Source organism: Heptranchias perlo, chromosome 17, assembly GCF_035084215.1.
Source record: "Heptranchias perlo isolate sHepPer1 chromosome 17, sHepPer1.hap1, whole genome shotgun sequence".
Classification (NCBI taxonomy): domain Eukaryota; kingdom Metazoa; phylum Chordata; class Chondrichthyes; order Hexanchiformes; family Hexanchidae; genus Heptranchias; species Heptranchias perlo.
Window position 1 is genome coordinate 60,031,100 of NC_090341.1, and position 15,025 is coordinate 60,046,124.

Here is a 15,025-nt window from a genome sequence, read left to right on the forward strand (position 1 = left end):
AATTAACCCCTTCTCGTTGCACAATACCCAATCTAGGATAGCCTGTTCCCTGGTTGGCTTCTCAATGTACTGGTCTAAAAAACCATCTCGTACACACTCCAGGAATTCATCCTCCACAGTATTAGTGCTAATTTGGTTTGGCCAGTCTATATGCAGATTAAAGTCACCCATGATTACTGTAGTACCCTTGTTACATGCATCTCTAATTTCCTGTTTGATCCCATCCCCTACATTACCACTACTGTTTAGAGGCCTATAGACAACTCCCACCAGTGTTTTCTGCCCCTTGGTGCTTCTTAACTCCACCCAGACTGATTCTACATCTTGATTTTCTGAGCCAATATCCTTTCTCACTATTGCTCTGATTTCATCCTTTACTAACAACGCCACCCCACCTCCTTTTCCTTTTTGCCTGTCCTTCCTAAATATCGAATACCCTTGGATATTCAGCTCCCAGCCTTGGTCACCCTGCAGCCATGTCTCCGTAATCGCAATTATATCATATCCGTTTACATCTATTTATGCTGTTAATTCATCTACCTTATTATGAATGCTTCGTGCATTCAGATACAGTGCCTTTAGATTTGTCTTTTTAACATTTTTAGACATCTTAACATTTTTATGTACTATGGCCCTATTTGACTTATTACCATTTTTTCTTACCCGGACCCTATTTATTGTCTTTTGTTTGTTCGCTCTGTCCCTTCCTGACACAATCTGGTTATCCTTACCCCAATCACTTTCCTGCACAGCTTCTTTGCCTTTTCTCTTCAGCATTCTAGATTTCTCTCCACCGGGACCCTCCCCCTCCCTTATTTAGTTTAAAGCCCTATCTATCTCCCGAGTTATTCGATTCGCTAGAACTCTGGTCCCAGCACGGTTCAGGTGTAGTCCGCCCAATGGAACAGTTCTCTCTTTCCCCAGTACTGGTGCCAGTGTCCCACGAATCGAAACCCCCTTCTCCCACTCCAATCTTTGAGCCATGCATCCATCTCCCTGATCGTATTGGCCCTGTGCCAATTTGCTCGTGGCTCGGGTAATAATCCGGAGATTATTACCTTTGTGGTTCTGCTTTTTTAATTTAGTCCCTAGCTGCTCAAACTCTCTCAGCAGAACCTTTTTCTTAGTCCTACCTATGATGTTGGTACCTACGTGGACCACGACAACTGGATCCTCCCCCTCCCACTCCAAGTTCTTCTCCAGCCCGGAGGAGATGTCCTTAACCCTGACACCGGGTAGGCAACGAAGCCTTCGGGACTCTCGCTCCTGGCTGCAGAGAACAGTGTCCATCCCCCGAACTATACTGTCGCCAACTACAACCACCTTGCTTTTTACTCCCCCAACTTGAACGGCTTCCTGTACCACGGTGCTGTGGTCAGTTTGCTCATCCTCCCCGCAGTCCCCGCACTCGTCCACAAGGGCTGCAAGAACCTCAGATCTATTGGACAAGTGGAGGGACTGAGGCTCCTGCAGTACTACCTCCTGGATCCCCATACCTGCCTCACTCGCAGTCACACCCTCCTGTCCCTGACCACGTGTCAATTCTACAGTATTTAGTCTAAGGGGTGTGGCTGCCTCCTGGATCAAAGTGTCCAGGTCACTTTCTCCCTCCCTGATGCCTCGCGATGTCTGCAGTTCGGACTCCAGCTCCTCAACTCGGAGCCGAAGTTCCTCGAGCCGCAGACACTTACTGCAGATGCAGTCGCCCTGGACAAAAATGTCCACAAGCTCCCACATATTGCAGCAGCAACACATCTCCTGTTCTCCCATTATTTTATTTATTTAATTAATCAGTTTAGTGTTAATCAAATTATTTACCTCATTTAATTAGATTAATTAAATTAAGTTTAGTTTTTAAAATTTAATTAACTTAAAGCTTAGCCCACAGTCACTACCAATCATTTACCTGCCTCACCTGTGACGTCACTCTGCTGTTTTCTCTTGTTGCAGGTCTGCTGCTTTTATCCCCACTCTCGGGCCTCGGTCTGTTGCTGCTTTTATCCCCACTCTCGGGCCTCGGTCTGCTGCTGCTTTTATCCCCACTCTCGGGCCTCGGTCTGTTGCTGCTTTTATCCCCACTCTCGGGCCTCGGTCTGTTGCTGCTTTTATCCCCACTCTCGGGCCTCGGTCTGTTGTTGCTTTTATCCCCACTCTCGGGCCTCGGTCTGTTGCTGCTTTTATCCCCACTCTCGGGCCTCGGTCTGCTGCTGCTTTTATCCCCACTCTCGGGCCTCGGTCTGCTGCTGCTTTTATCCCCACTCTCGGGCCTCGGTCTGCTGCTGCTTTTATCCCCTCTCTCGGGCCTCGGTCTGCTGCTGCTTTTATCCCCACTCTCGGGCCTCGGTCTGCTGCTGCTTTTATCCCCACTCTCGGGCCTCGGTCTGCTGCTGCTTTTATCCCCACTCTCGGGCCTCGGTCTGCTGCTGCTTTTATCCCCACTCTCGGGCCTCGGTCTGCTGCTGCTTTTATCCCCACTCTCGGCCCTCGGTCTGCTGCTGCTTTTATCCCCACTCTCGGGCCTCGGTCTGCTGCTGCTTTTATCCCCACTCTCGGGCCTCGGTCTGCTGCTGCTTTTATCCCCACTCTCGGCCCTCGGTCTGCTGCTTTTATCCCCACTCTCGGGCCTCGGTCTGTTGCTGCTTTTATCCCCACTCTCGGGCCTCAGTCTGCTGCTGCTTTTATCCCCACTCTCGGCCCTCGGTCTGCTGCTGCTTTTATCCCCACTCTCGGGCCTCGGTCTGTTGCTGCTTTTATCCCCACTCTCGGGCCTCGGTCTGTTGCTGCTTTTATCCCCTCTCTCGGGCCTCGGTCTGTTGCTGCTTTTATCCCCACTCTCGGGCCTCGGTCTGTTGCTGCTTTTATCCCCACTCTCGGGCCTCGGTCTGTTGCTGCTTTTATCCCCACTCTCGGGCCTCGGTCTGTTGCTGCTTTTATCCCCACTCTCGGGCCTCGGTCTGCTGCTGCTTTTATCCCCACTCTCGGGCCTCGGTCTGTTGCTGCTTTTATCCCCACTCTCGGGCCTCGGTCTGTTGCTGCTTTTATCCCCACTCTCGGGCCTCGGTCTGTTGCTGCTTTTATCCCCACTCTCGGGCCTCGGTCTGCTGCTGCTTTTATCCCCACACTCGGGCCTCGGTCTGTTGCTGCTTTTATCCCCACTCTCGGGCCTCGGTCTGTTGCTGCTTTTATCCCCACTCTCGGGCCTCGGTCTGCTGCTTTTATCCCCACTCTCGGGCCTCGGTCTGCTGCTGCTTTTATCCCCACTCTCGGGCCTCGGTCTGCTGCTGCTTTTTTCCCCACTCTCGGGCCTCGGTCTGTTGCTGCTTTTATCCCCACTCTCGGGCCTCGGTCTGCTGCTGCTTTTATCCCCACTCTCGGGCCTCGGTCTGTTGCTGCTTTTATCCCCACTCTCGGGCCTCGGTCTGTTGCTGCTTTTATCCCCACTCTCGGGCCTCGGTCTGCTGCTGCTTTTATCCCCACTCTCGGGCCTCGGTCTGTTGCTGCTTTTATCCCCACTCTCGGGCCTCGGTCTGCTGCTGCTTTTATCCCCACTCTCGGGCCTCGGTCTGTTGCTGCTTTTATCCCCACTCTCGGGCCTCGGTCTGTTGCTGCTTTTATCCCCACTCTCGGGCCTCGGTCTGTTGCTGCTTTTATCCCCACTCTCGGGCCTCGGTCTGTTGCTGCTTTTATCCCCACTCTCGGGCCTCGGTCTGTTGCTGCTTTTATCCCCACTCTCGGGCCTCAGTCTGCTGCTTTTATCCCCACTCTCGGGCCTCAGTCTGCTGCTTTTATCCCCACTCTCGGGCATCGGTCTGTTGCTTTTATCCCCACTCTCGGGCCTCGGTCTGCTGCTGCTTTTATCCCCACTCTCGGGCCTCGGTCTGTTGCTGCTTTTATCCCCACTCTCGGGCCTCGGTCTGTTGCTGCTTTTATCCCCACTCTCGGGCCTCGGTCTGTTGTTGCTTTTATCCCCACTCTCGGGCCTCGGTCTGTTGCTGCTTTTATCCCCACTCTCGGGCCTCGGTCTGCTGCTGCTTTTATCCCCACTCTCGGGCCTCGGTCTGCTGCTGCTTTTATCCCCACTCTCGGGCCTCGGTCTGTTGTTGCTTTTATCCCCACTCTCGGGCCTCGGTCTGCTGCTGCTTTTATCCCCACTCTCGGGCCTCGGTCTGTTGCTGCTTTTATCCCCACTCTCGGGCCTTGGTCTGTTGCTGCTTTTATCCCCACTCTCGGGCCTCAGTCTGTTGCTGCTTTTATCCCCACTCTCGGGCCTCAGTCTGCTGCTTTTATCCCCACTCTCGGGCCTCAGTCTGTTGCTGCTTTTATCCCCACTCTCGGGCCTCGGTCTGTTGCTGCTTTTATCCCCACTCTCGGGCCTCGGTCTGTTGCTGCTTTTATCCCCACTCTCGGGCCTCGGTCTGCTGCTGCTTTTATCCCCACTCTCGGGCCTCGGTCTGCTGCTTTTATCCCCACTCTCGGGCCTCGGTCTGCTGCTGCTTTTATCCCCACTCTCGGGCCTCGGTCTGTTGCTGCTTTTATCCCCACTCTCGGGCCTCGGTCTGCTGCTGCTTTTATCCCCACTCTCGGGCCTCGGTCTGTTGCTGCTTTTATCCCCACTCTCGGGCCTCAGTCTGTTGCTGCTTTTATCCCCACTCTCGGGCCTCGGTCTGCTGCTGCTTTTATCCCCACTCTCGGGCCTCGGTCTGCTGCTGCTTTTATCCCCACTCTCGGGCCTCGGTCTGTTGTTGCTTTTATCCCCACTCTCGGGCCTCGGTCTGCTGCTTCTATCCCCACTCTCGGGCCTCGGTCTGCTGCTGCTTTTATCCCCACTCTCGGGCCTCAGTCTGTTGCTGCTTTTATCCCCACTCTCGGGCCTCGGTCTGCTGCTTTTATCCCCACTCTCGGGCCTCGGTCTGCTGCTTTTATCCCCACTCTCGGGCCTCAGTCTGTTGCTGCTTTTATCCCCACTCTCGGGCCTCGGTCTGCTGCTGCTTTTATCCCCACTCTCGGGCCTCGGTCTGTTGTTGCTTTTATCCCCACTCTCGGGCCTCGGTCTGCTGCTTCTATCCCCACTCTCGGGCCTCGGTCTGCTGCTGCTTTTATCCCCACTCTCGGGCCTCAGTCTGTTGCTGCTTTTATCCCCACTCTCGGGCCTCGGTCTGCTGCTTTTATCCCCACTCTCGGGCCTCAGTCAGCTGCTGCTTTTATCCCCACTCTCGGGCCTCGGTCTGCTGCTGCTTTTATCCCCACTCTCGGGCCTCGGTCTGTTGTTGCTTTTATCCCCACTCTCGGGCCTCGGTCTGCTGCTGCTTTTATCCCCACTCTCGGGCCTCGGTCTGTTGCTGCTTTTATCCCCACTCTCGGGCCTCGGTCTGTTGCTGCTTTTATTCCCACTCTCGGGCCTCGGTCTGCTGCTTTTATCCCCACTCTCGGGCCTCGGTCTGCTGCTGCTTTTATCCCCACTCTCGGGCCTCGGTCTGCTGCTGCTTTTATCCCCACTCTCGGGCCCTGGTCTGCTGCTGCTTTTATCCCCACTCTCGGGCCTCGGTCTGTTGCTGCTTTTATCCCCACTCTCGGGCCTCAGTCTGTTGCTGCTTTTATCCCCACTCTCGGGCCTCGGTCTGCTGCTGCTTTTATCCCCACTCTCGGGCCTCGGTCTGCTGCTGCTTTTATCCCCACTCTCGGGCCTCGGTCTGTTGCTGCTTTTATCCCCACTCTCGGGCCTCGGTCTGCTGCTGCTTTTATCCCCACTCTCGGGCCTCGGTCTGTTGCTGCTTTTATCCCCACTCTCGGGCCTCGGTCTGTTGCTGCTTTTATCCCCACTCTCGGGCCTCGGTCTGCTGCTGCTTTTATCCCCACTCTCGGGCCTCGGTCTGTTGCTGCTTTTATCCCCACTCTCGGGCCTCGGTCTGTTGTTGCTTTTATCCCCACTCTCGGGCCTCGGTCTGCTGCTGCTTCTATCCCCACTCTCGGGCCTCGGTCTGTTGCTGCTTTTATCCCCACTCTCGGGCCTCGGTCTGCTGCTGCTTCTATCCCCACTCTCGGGCCTCGGTCTGTTGCTGCTTTTATCCCCACTCTCGGGCCTCGGTCTGCTGCTGCTTTTATCCCCACTCTCGGGCCTCGGTCTGTTGCTGCTTTTATCCCCACTCTCGGGCCTCGGTCTGTTGCTGCTTTTATCCCCACTCTCAGGCCTCGGTCTGCTGCTGCTTTTATCCCCACTCTCAGGCCTCGGTCTGCTGCTGCTTTTATCCCCACTCTCGGGCCTCGGTCTGCTACTTTTATCCCCACTCTCGGGCCTCGGTCTGCTGCTGCTTTTATCCCCACTCTCGGGCCTCGGTCTGTTGCTGCTTTTATCCCCACTCTCGGGCCTCGGTCTGCTGCTGCTTTTATCCCCACTCTCGGGCCTCGGTCTGCTGCTGCTTTTATCCCCACTCTCGGGCCTCGGTCTGCTGCTGCTTTTATCCCCACTCTCGGGCCTCGGTCTGCTGCTTTTATCCCCACTCTCGGGCCTCGGTCTTTTGCTGCTTTTATCCCCACTCTCGGGCCTCGGTCTGCTGCTGCTTTTATCCCCACTCTCGGGCCTCGGTCTGCTGCTGCTTTTATCCCCACTCTCGGGCCTCGGTCTGCTGCTGCTTTTATCCCCACTCTCGGGCCTCGGTCTGCTGCTGCTTTTATCCCCACTCTCGGGCCTCGGTCTGTTGCTGCTTTTATCCCCACTCTCGGGCCTCGGTCTGTTGCTGCTTTTATCCCCACTCTCGGGCCTCGGTCTGTTGCTGCTTTTATCCCCACTCTCGGGCCTCGGTCTGTTGCTGCTTTTATCCCCACTCTCGGGCCTCGGTCTGTTGCTGCTTTTATCCCCACTCTCGGGCCTCGGTCTGTTGCTGCTTTTATCCCCACTCTCGGGCCTCGGTCTGTTGCTGCTTTTATCCCCACTCTCGGGCCTCGGTCTGCTGCTGCTTTTATCCCCACTCTCGGGCCTCGGTCTGTTGCTGCTTTTATCCCCACTCTCGGGCCTCGGTCTGCTGCTTTTATCCCCACTCTCGGGCCTCGGTCTGCTGCTGCTTTTATCCCCACTCTCGGGCCTCGGTCTGTTGCTGCTTTTATCCCCACTCTCGGGCCTCGGTCTGCTGCTGCTTTTATCCCCACTCTCGGGCCTCGGTCTGCTGCTTTTATCCCCACTCTCGGGCCTCGGTCTGCTGCTGCTTTTATCCCCGCTCTCGGGCCTCGGTCTGCTGCTGCTTTTATCCCCTCTCTCGGGCCTCGGTCTGCTGCTGCTTTTATCCCCACTCTCGGGCCTCGTTCTGTTGCTGCTTTTATCCCCACTCTCGGGCCTCGGTCTGCTGCTTTTATCCCCACTCTCGGGCCTCGGTCTGCTGCTTTTATCCCCACTCTCGGGCCTCGGTCTGTTGCTGCTTTTATCCCCTCTCTCGGGCCTCGGTCTGCTGCTGCTTTTATCCCCACTCTCGGGCCTCGGTCTGCTGCTGCTTTTATCCACTCTCTCGGGCCTCGGTCTGCTGCTGCTTTTATCCCCACTCTCGGGCCTCGGTCTGCTGCTGCTTTTATCCCCACTCTCGGGCCTCGGTCTGCTGCTGCTTTTATCCCCACTCTCGGGCCTCGGTCTGTTGCTGCTTATATCCCCACTCTCGGGCCTCGGTCTGTTGCTTTTATCCCCACTCTCGGGCCTCGGTCTGTTGCTGCTTTTATCCCCACTCTCGGGCCTCGATCTGTTGCTGCTTTTATCCCCACTCTCGGGCCTCGGTCTGTTGCTGCTTTTATCCCCACTCTCGGGCCTCGGTCTGCTGCTGCTTTTATCCCCACTCTCGGGCCTCGGTCTGCTGCTGCTTTTATCCCCACTCTCGGGCCTCGGTCTGCTGCTGCTTTTATCCCCACTCTCGGGCCTCGGTCTGCTGCTGCTTTTATCCCCACTCTCGGGCCTCGGTCTGCTGCTGCTTTTATCCCCACTCTCGGGCCTCGGTCTGTTGCTGCTTTTATCCCCACTCTCGGGCCTCGGTCTGTTGCTGCTTTTATCCCCACTCTCGGGCCTCGGTCTGCTGCTGCTTTTATCCCCACTCTCGGGCCTCGGTCTGTTGCTGCTTTTATCCCCACTCTCGGGCCTCGGTCTGTTGCTTTTATCCCCACTCTCGGGCCTCGGTCTGTTGCTGCTTTTATCCCCACTCTCGGGCCTCGGTCTGCTGCTTTTATCCCCACTCTCGGGCCTCGGTCTGTTGCTGCTTTTATCCCCACTCTCGGGCCTCGGTCTGCTGCTGCTTTTATCCCCACTCTCGGGCCTCGGTCTGTTGCTGCTTTTATCCCCACTCTCGGGCCTCGGTCTGTTGCTGCTTTTATCCCCACTCTCGGGCCTCGGTCTGCTGCTTTTATCCCCACTCTCGGGCCTCGGTCTGCTGTTGCTTTTATCCCCACTCTCGGGCCTCGGTCTGCTGCTGCTTTTATCCCCACTCTCGGGCCTCGGTCTGCTGCTGCTTTTATCCCCACTCTCGGGCCTCGGTCTGTTGCTGCTTTTATCCCCACTCTCGGGCCTCGGTCTGCTGCTGCTTTTATCCCCACTCTCGGCCCTCGGTCTGCTGCTGCTTTTATCCCCACTCTCGGGCCTCGGTCTGCTGCTTTTATCCCCACTCTCGGGCCTCGGTCTGTTGCTGCTTTTATCCCCACTCTCGGGCCTCGGTCTGCTGCTGCTTTTATCCCCACTCTCGGGCCTCGGTCTGTTGCTGCTTTTATCCCCACTCTCGGGCCTCGGTCTGTTGCTGCTTTTATCCCCACTCTCGGGCCTCGGTCTGTTGCTTTTATCCCCACTCTCGGGCCTCGGTCTGCTGCTGCTTTTATCCCCACTCTCGGGCCTCGGTCTGTTGCTGCTTTTATCCCCACTCTCGGGCCTCGGTCTGTTGCTGCTTTTATCCCCACTCTCGGGCCTCGGTCTGTTGCTGCTTTTATCCCCACTCTCGGGCCTCGGTCTGCTGCTTTTATCCCCACTCTCGGGCCTCGGTCTGTTGCTGCTTTTATCCCCACTCTCGGGCCTCGGTCTGCTGCTGCTTTTATCCCCACTCTCGGGCCTCGGTCTGTTGCTGCTTTTATCCCCACTCTCGGGCCTCGGTCTGTTGCTGCTTTTATCCCCACTCTCGGGCCTCGGTCTGTTGCTGCTTTTATCCCCTCTCTCGGGCCTCGGTCTGCTGCTGCTTTTATCCCCACTCTCGGGCCTCGGTCTGCTGCTTTTATCCCCACTCTCGGGCCTCGGTCTGTTGCTGCTTTTATCCCCACTCTCGGGCCTCGGTCTGCTGCTTTTATCCCCACTCTCGGGCCTCGGTCTGCTGCTGCTTTTATCCCCACTCTCGGGCCTCGGTCTGCTGCTGCTTTTATCCCCACTCTCGGGCCTCGGTCTGCTGCTTTTATCCCCACTCTCGGGCCTCGGTCTGTTGTTGCTTTTATCCCCACTCTCGGGCCTCGGTCTGCTGCTGCTTTTATCCCCACTCTCGGGCCTCGGTCTGTTGCTGCTTTTATCCCCACTCTCGGGCCTCGGTCTGTTGCTGCTTTTATCCCCACTCTCGGGCCTCGGTCTGTTGCTGCTTTTATCCCCACTCTCGGGCCTCGGTCTGCTGCTGCTTTTATCCCCACTCTCGGGCCTCGGTCTGCTGCTGCTTTTATCCCCACTCTCGGGCCTCGGTCTGCTGCTGCTTTTATCCCCACTCTCGGGCCTCGGTCTGCTGCTGCTTTTATCCCCACTCTCGGGCCTCGGTCTGTTGCTGCTTTTATCCCCACTCTCGGGCCTCGGTCTGCTGCTGCTTTTATCCCCACTCTCGGGCCTCGGTCTGCTGCTGCTTTTATCCCCACTCTCGGGCCTCGGTCTGCTGCTGCTTTTATCCCCACTCTCGGGCCTCGGTCTGTTGCTGCTTTTATCCCCACTCTCGGGCCTCGGTCTGTTGCTGCTTTTATCCCCACTCTCGGGCCTCGGTCTGCTGCTTTTATCCCCACTCTCGGGCCTCGGTCTGCTGCTGCTTTTATCCCCACTCTCGGGCCTCGGTCTGCTGCTGCTTTTATCCCCACTCTCGGGCCTCGGTCTGCTGCTGCTTTTATCCCCACTCTCGGGCCTCGGTCTGCTGCTGCTTTTATCCCCACTCTCGGGCCTCGGTCTGTTGCTGCTTTTATCCCCACTCTCGGGCCTCGGTCTGCTGCTGCTTTTATCCCCACTCTCGGGCCTCGGTCTGCTGCTTTTATCCCCACTCTCGGGCCTCGGTCTGTTGCTGCTTTTATCCCCACTCTCGGGCCTCGGTCTGCTGCTGCTTTTATCCCCACTCTCGGGCCTCGGTCTGTTGCTGCTTTTATCCCCACTCTCGGGCCTCGGTCTGCTGCTGCTTTTATCCCCACTCTCGGGCCTCGGTCTGTTGCTGCTTTTATCCCCACTCTCGGGCCTCGGTCTGCTGCTGCTTTTATCCCCACTCTCGGGCCTCGGTCTGCTGCTTTTATCCCCACTCTCGGGCCTCGGTCTGTTGCTGCTTTTATCCCCACTCTCGGGCCTCGGTCTGCTGCTGCTTTTATCCCCACTCTCGGGCCTCGGTCTGCTGCTTTTATCCCCACTCTCGGGCCTCGGTCTGCTGCTGCTTTTATCCCCACTCTCGGGCCTCGGTCTGCTGCTGCTTTTATCCCCACTCTCGGGCCTCGGTCTGTTGCTGCTTTTATCCCCACTCTCGGGCCTCGGTCTGTTGCTGCTTTTATCCCCACTCTCGGGCCTCGGTCTGCTGCTTTTATCCCCACTCTCGGGCCTCGGTCTGCTGCTGCTTTTATCCCCACTCTCGGCCCTCGGTCTGCTGCTGCTTTTATCCCCACTCTCGGGCCTCGGTCTGCTGCTGCTTTTATCCCCACTCTCGGGCCTCAGTCTGCTGCTGCTTTTATCCCCACTCTCGGGCCTCGGTCTGCTGCTGCTTTTATCCCCACTCTCGGGCCTCAGTCTGCTGCTGCTTTTATCCCCACTCTCGGGCCTCGGTCTGCTGCTGCTTTTATCCCCACTCTCGGTCCTCGGTCTGTTGCTGCTTTTATCCCCACTCTCGGGCCTCGGTCTGCTGCTGCTTTTATCCCCACTCTCGGTCCTCGGTCTGTTGCTGCTTTTATCCCCACTCTCGGGCCTCGGTCTGTTGCTGCTTTTATCCCCACTCTCGGGCCTCGGTCTGTTGCTGCTTTTATCCCCACTCTCGGGCCTCGGTCTGTTGCTGCTTTTATCCCCACTCTCGGGCCTCGGTCTGTTGCTTTTATCCCCACTCTCGGGCCTCGGTCTGTTGCTGCTTTTATCCCCACTCTCGGGCCTCGATCTGTTGCTGCTTTTATCCCCACTCTCGGGCCTCGGTCTGTTGCTGCTTTTATCCCCACTCTCGGGCCTCGGTCTGCTGCTGCTTTTATCCCCACTCTCGGGCCTCGGTCTGCTGCTGCTTTTATCCCCACTCTCGGGCCTCGGTCTGTTGCTGCTTTTATCCCCACTCTCGGGCCTCGGTCTGCTGCTGCTTTTATCCCCACTCTCGGGCCTCGGTCTGCTGCTGCTTTTATCCCCACTCTCGGGCCTCGGTCTGTTGCTGCTTTTATCCCCACTCTCGGGCCTCGGTCGCTGCTGCTTTTATCCCCACTCTCGGGCCTCGGTCTGTTGCTGCTTTTATCCCCACTCTCGGGCCTCGGTCTGTTGCTGCTTTTATCCCCACTCTCGGGCCTCGGTCTGTTGCTGCTTTTATCCCCACTCTCGGGCCTCGGTCTGCTGCTGCTTTTATCCCCACTCTCGGGCCTCGGTCTGTTGCTGCTTTTATCCCCACTCTCGGGCCTCGGTCTGTTGCTTTTATCCCCACTCTCGGGCCTCGGTCTGTTGCTGCTTTTATCCCCACTCTCGGGCCTCGGTCTGCTGCTTTTATCCCCACTCTCGGGCCTCGGTCTGTTGCTGCTTTTATCCCCACTCTCGGGCCTCGGTCTGTTGCTTTTATCCCCACTCTCGGGCCTCGGTCTGTTGCTGCTTTTATCCCCACTCTCGGGCCTCGATCTGTTGCTGCTTTTATCCCCACTCTCGGGCCTCGGTCTGTTGCTGCTTTTATCCCCACTCTCGGGCCTCGGTCTGCTGCTGCTTTTATCCCCACTCTCGGGCCTCGGTCTGCTGCTGCTTTTATCCCCACTCTCGGGCCTCGGTCTGTTGCTGCTTTTATCCCCACTCTCGGGCCTCGGTCTGCTGCTGCTTTTATCCCCACTCTCGGGCCTCGGTCTGCTGCTGCTTTTATCCCCACTCTCGGGCCTCGGTCTGTTGCTGCTTTTATCCCCACTCTCGGGCCTCGGTCGCTGCTGCTTTTATCCCCACTCTCGGGCCTCGGTCTGTTGCTGCTTTTATCCCCACTCTCGGGCCTCGGTCTGTTGCTGCTTTTATCCCCACTCTCGGGCCTCGGTCTGTTGCTGCTTTTATCCCCACTCTCGGGCCTCGGTCTGCTGCTGCTTTTATCCCCACTCTCGGGCCTCGGTCTGTTGCTGCTTTTATCCCCACTCTCGGGCCTCGGTCTGTTGCTTTTATCCCCACTCTCGGGCCTCGGTCTGTTGCTGCTTTTATCCCCACTCTCGGGCCTCGGTCTGCTGCTTTTATCCCCACTCTCGGGCCTCGGTCTGTTGCTGCTTTTATCCCCACTCTCGGGCCTCGGTCTGTTGCTGCTTTTATCCCCACTCTCGGGCCTCGGTCTGTTGCTTTTATCCCCACTCTCGGGCCTCGGTCTGCTGCTGCTTTTATCCCCACTCTCGGGCCTCGGTCTGTTGCTTTTATCCCCACTCTCGGGCCTCGGTCTGCTGCTGCTTTTATCCCCACTCTCGGGCCTCGGTCTGCTGCTGCTTTTATCCCCACTCTCGGGCCTCGGTCTGCTGCTGCTTTTATCCCCACTCTCGGGCCTCGGTCTGCTGCTGCTTTTATCCCCACTCTCGGGCCTCGGTCTGCTGCTTTTATCCCCACTCTCGGGCCTCGGTCTGTTGCTGCTTTTATCCCCACTCTCGGGCCTCGGTCTGCTGCTGCTTTTATCCCCACTCTCGGGCCTCGGTCTGTTGCTGCTTTTATCCCCACTCTCGGGCCTCGGTCTGTTGCTGCTTTTATCCCCACTCTCGGGCCTCGGTCTGTTGCTGCTTTTATCCCCACTCTCGGGCCTCGGTCTGTTGCTTTTATCCCCACTCTCGGGCCTCGGTCTGCTGCTGCTTTTATCCCCACTCTCGGGCCTCGGTCTGTTGCTGCTTTTATCCCCACTCTCGGGCCTCGGTCTGTTGCTGCTTTTATCCCCACTCTCGGGCCTCGGTCTGTTGCTGCTTTTATCCCCACTCTCGGGCCTCGGTCTGCTGCTTTTATCCCCACTCTCGGGCCTCGGTCTGTTGCTGCTTTTATCCCCACTCTCGGGCCTCGGTCTGCTGCTGCTTTTATCCCCACTCTCGGGCCTCGGTCTGTTGCTGCTTTTATCCCCACTCTCGGGCCTCGGTCTGTTGCTGCTTTTATCCCCACTCTCGGGCCTCGGTCTGTTGCTGCTTTTATCCCCACTCTCGGGCCTCGGTCTGTTGCTGCTTTTATCCCCACTCTCGGCCCTCGGTCTGCTGCTGCTTTTATCCCCACTCTCGGGCCTCGGTCTGCTGCTGCTTTTATCCCCACTCTCGGGCCTCGGTCTGCTGCTGCTTTTATCCCCACTCTCGGGCCTCGGTCTGCTGCTGCTTTTATCCCCACTCTCGGGCCTCGGTCTGTTGCTGCTTTTATCCCCACTCTCGGGCCTCGGTCTGCTGCTGCTTTTATCCCCACTCTCGGGCCTCGGTCTGTTGCTGCTTTTATCCCCACTCTCGGGCCTCGGTCTGTTGCTTTTATCCCCACTCTCGGGCCTCGGTCTGTTGCTGCTTTTATCCCCACTCTCGGGCCTCGGTCTGCTGCTTTTATCCCCACTCTCGGGCCTCGGTCTGTTGCTGCTTTTATCCCCTCTCTCGGGCCTCGGTCTGCTGCTGCTTTTATCCCCACTCTCGGGCCTCGGTCTGCTGCTTTTATCCCCACTCTCGGGCCTCGGTCTGTTGCTGCTTTTATCCCCACTCTCGGGCCTCGGTCTGCTGCTTTTATCCCCACTCTCGGGCCTCGGTCTGCTGCTGCTTTTATCCCCACTCTCGGGCCTCGGTCTGCTGCTGCTTTTATCCCCACTCTCGGGCCTCGGTCTGCTGCTGCTTTTATCCCCACTCTCGGGCCTCGGTCTGCTGCTGCTTTTATCCCCACTCTCGGGCCTCGGTCTGCTGCTGCTTTTATCCCCACTCTCGGGCCTCGGTCTGTTGCTGCTTTTATCCCCACTCTCGGCCCTCGGTCTGTTGCTGCTTTTATCCCCACTCTCGGGCCTCGGTCTGCTGCTGCTTTTATCCCCACTCTCGGGCCTCGGTCTGTTGTTGCTTTTATCCCCACTCTCGGGCCTCGGTCTGCTGCTGCTTTTATCCCCACTCTCGGGCCTCGGTCTGTTGCTGCTTTTATCCCCACTCTCGGGCCTCGGTCTGCTGCTGCTTTTATCCCCACTCTCGGGCCTCGGTCTGTTGCTGCTTTTATCCCCACTCTCGGGCCTCGGTCTGTTGCTGCTTTTATCCCCACTCTCGGGCCTCGGTCTGCTGCTGCTTTTATCCCCACTCTCGGGCCTCGGTCTGCTGCTGCTTTTATCCCCACTCTCGGGCCTCGGTCTGCTGCTGCTTTTATCCCCACTCTCGGGCCTCGGTCTGCTGCTGCTTTTATCCCCACTCTCGGGCCTCGGTCTGCTGCTGCTTTTATCCCCACTCTCGGGCCTCGGTCTGCTGCTGCTTTTATCCCCACTCTCGGGCCTCGGTCTGCTGCTGCTTTTATCCCCACTCTCGGGCCTCGGTCTGCTGCTGCTTTTATCCCCACTCTCGGGCCTCGGTCTGTTGCTGCTTTTATCCCCACTCTCGGGCCTCGGTCTGCTGCTGCTTTTATCCCCACTCTCGGGCCTCAGTCTGCTGCTGCTTTTATCCCCACTCTCGGGCCTCGGTCTGTTGTTGCTTT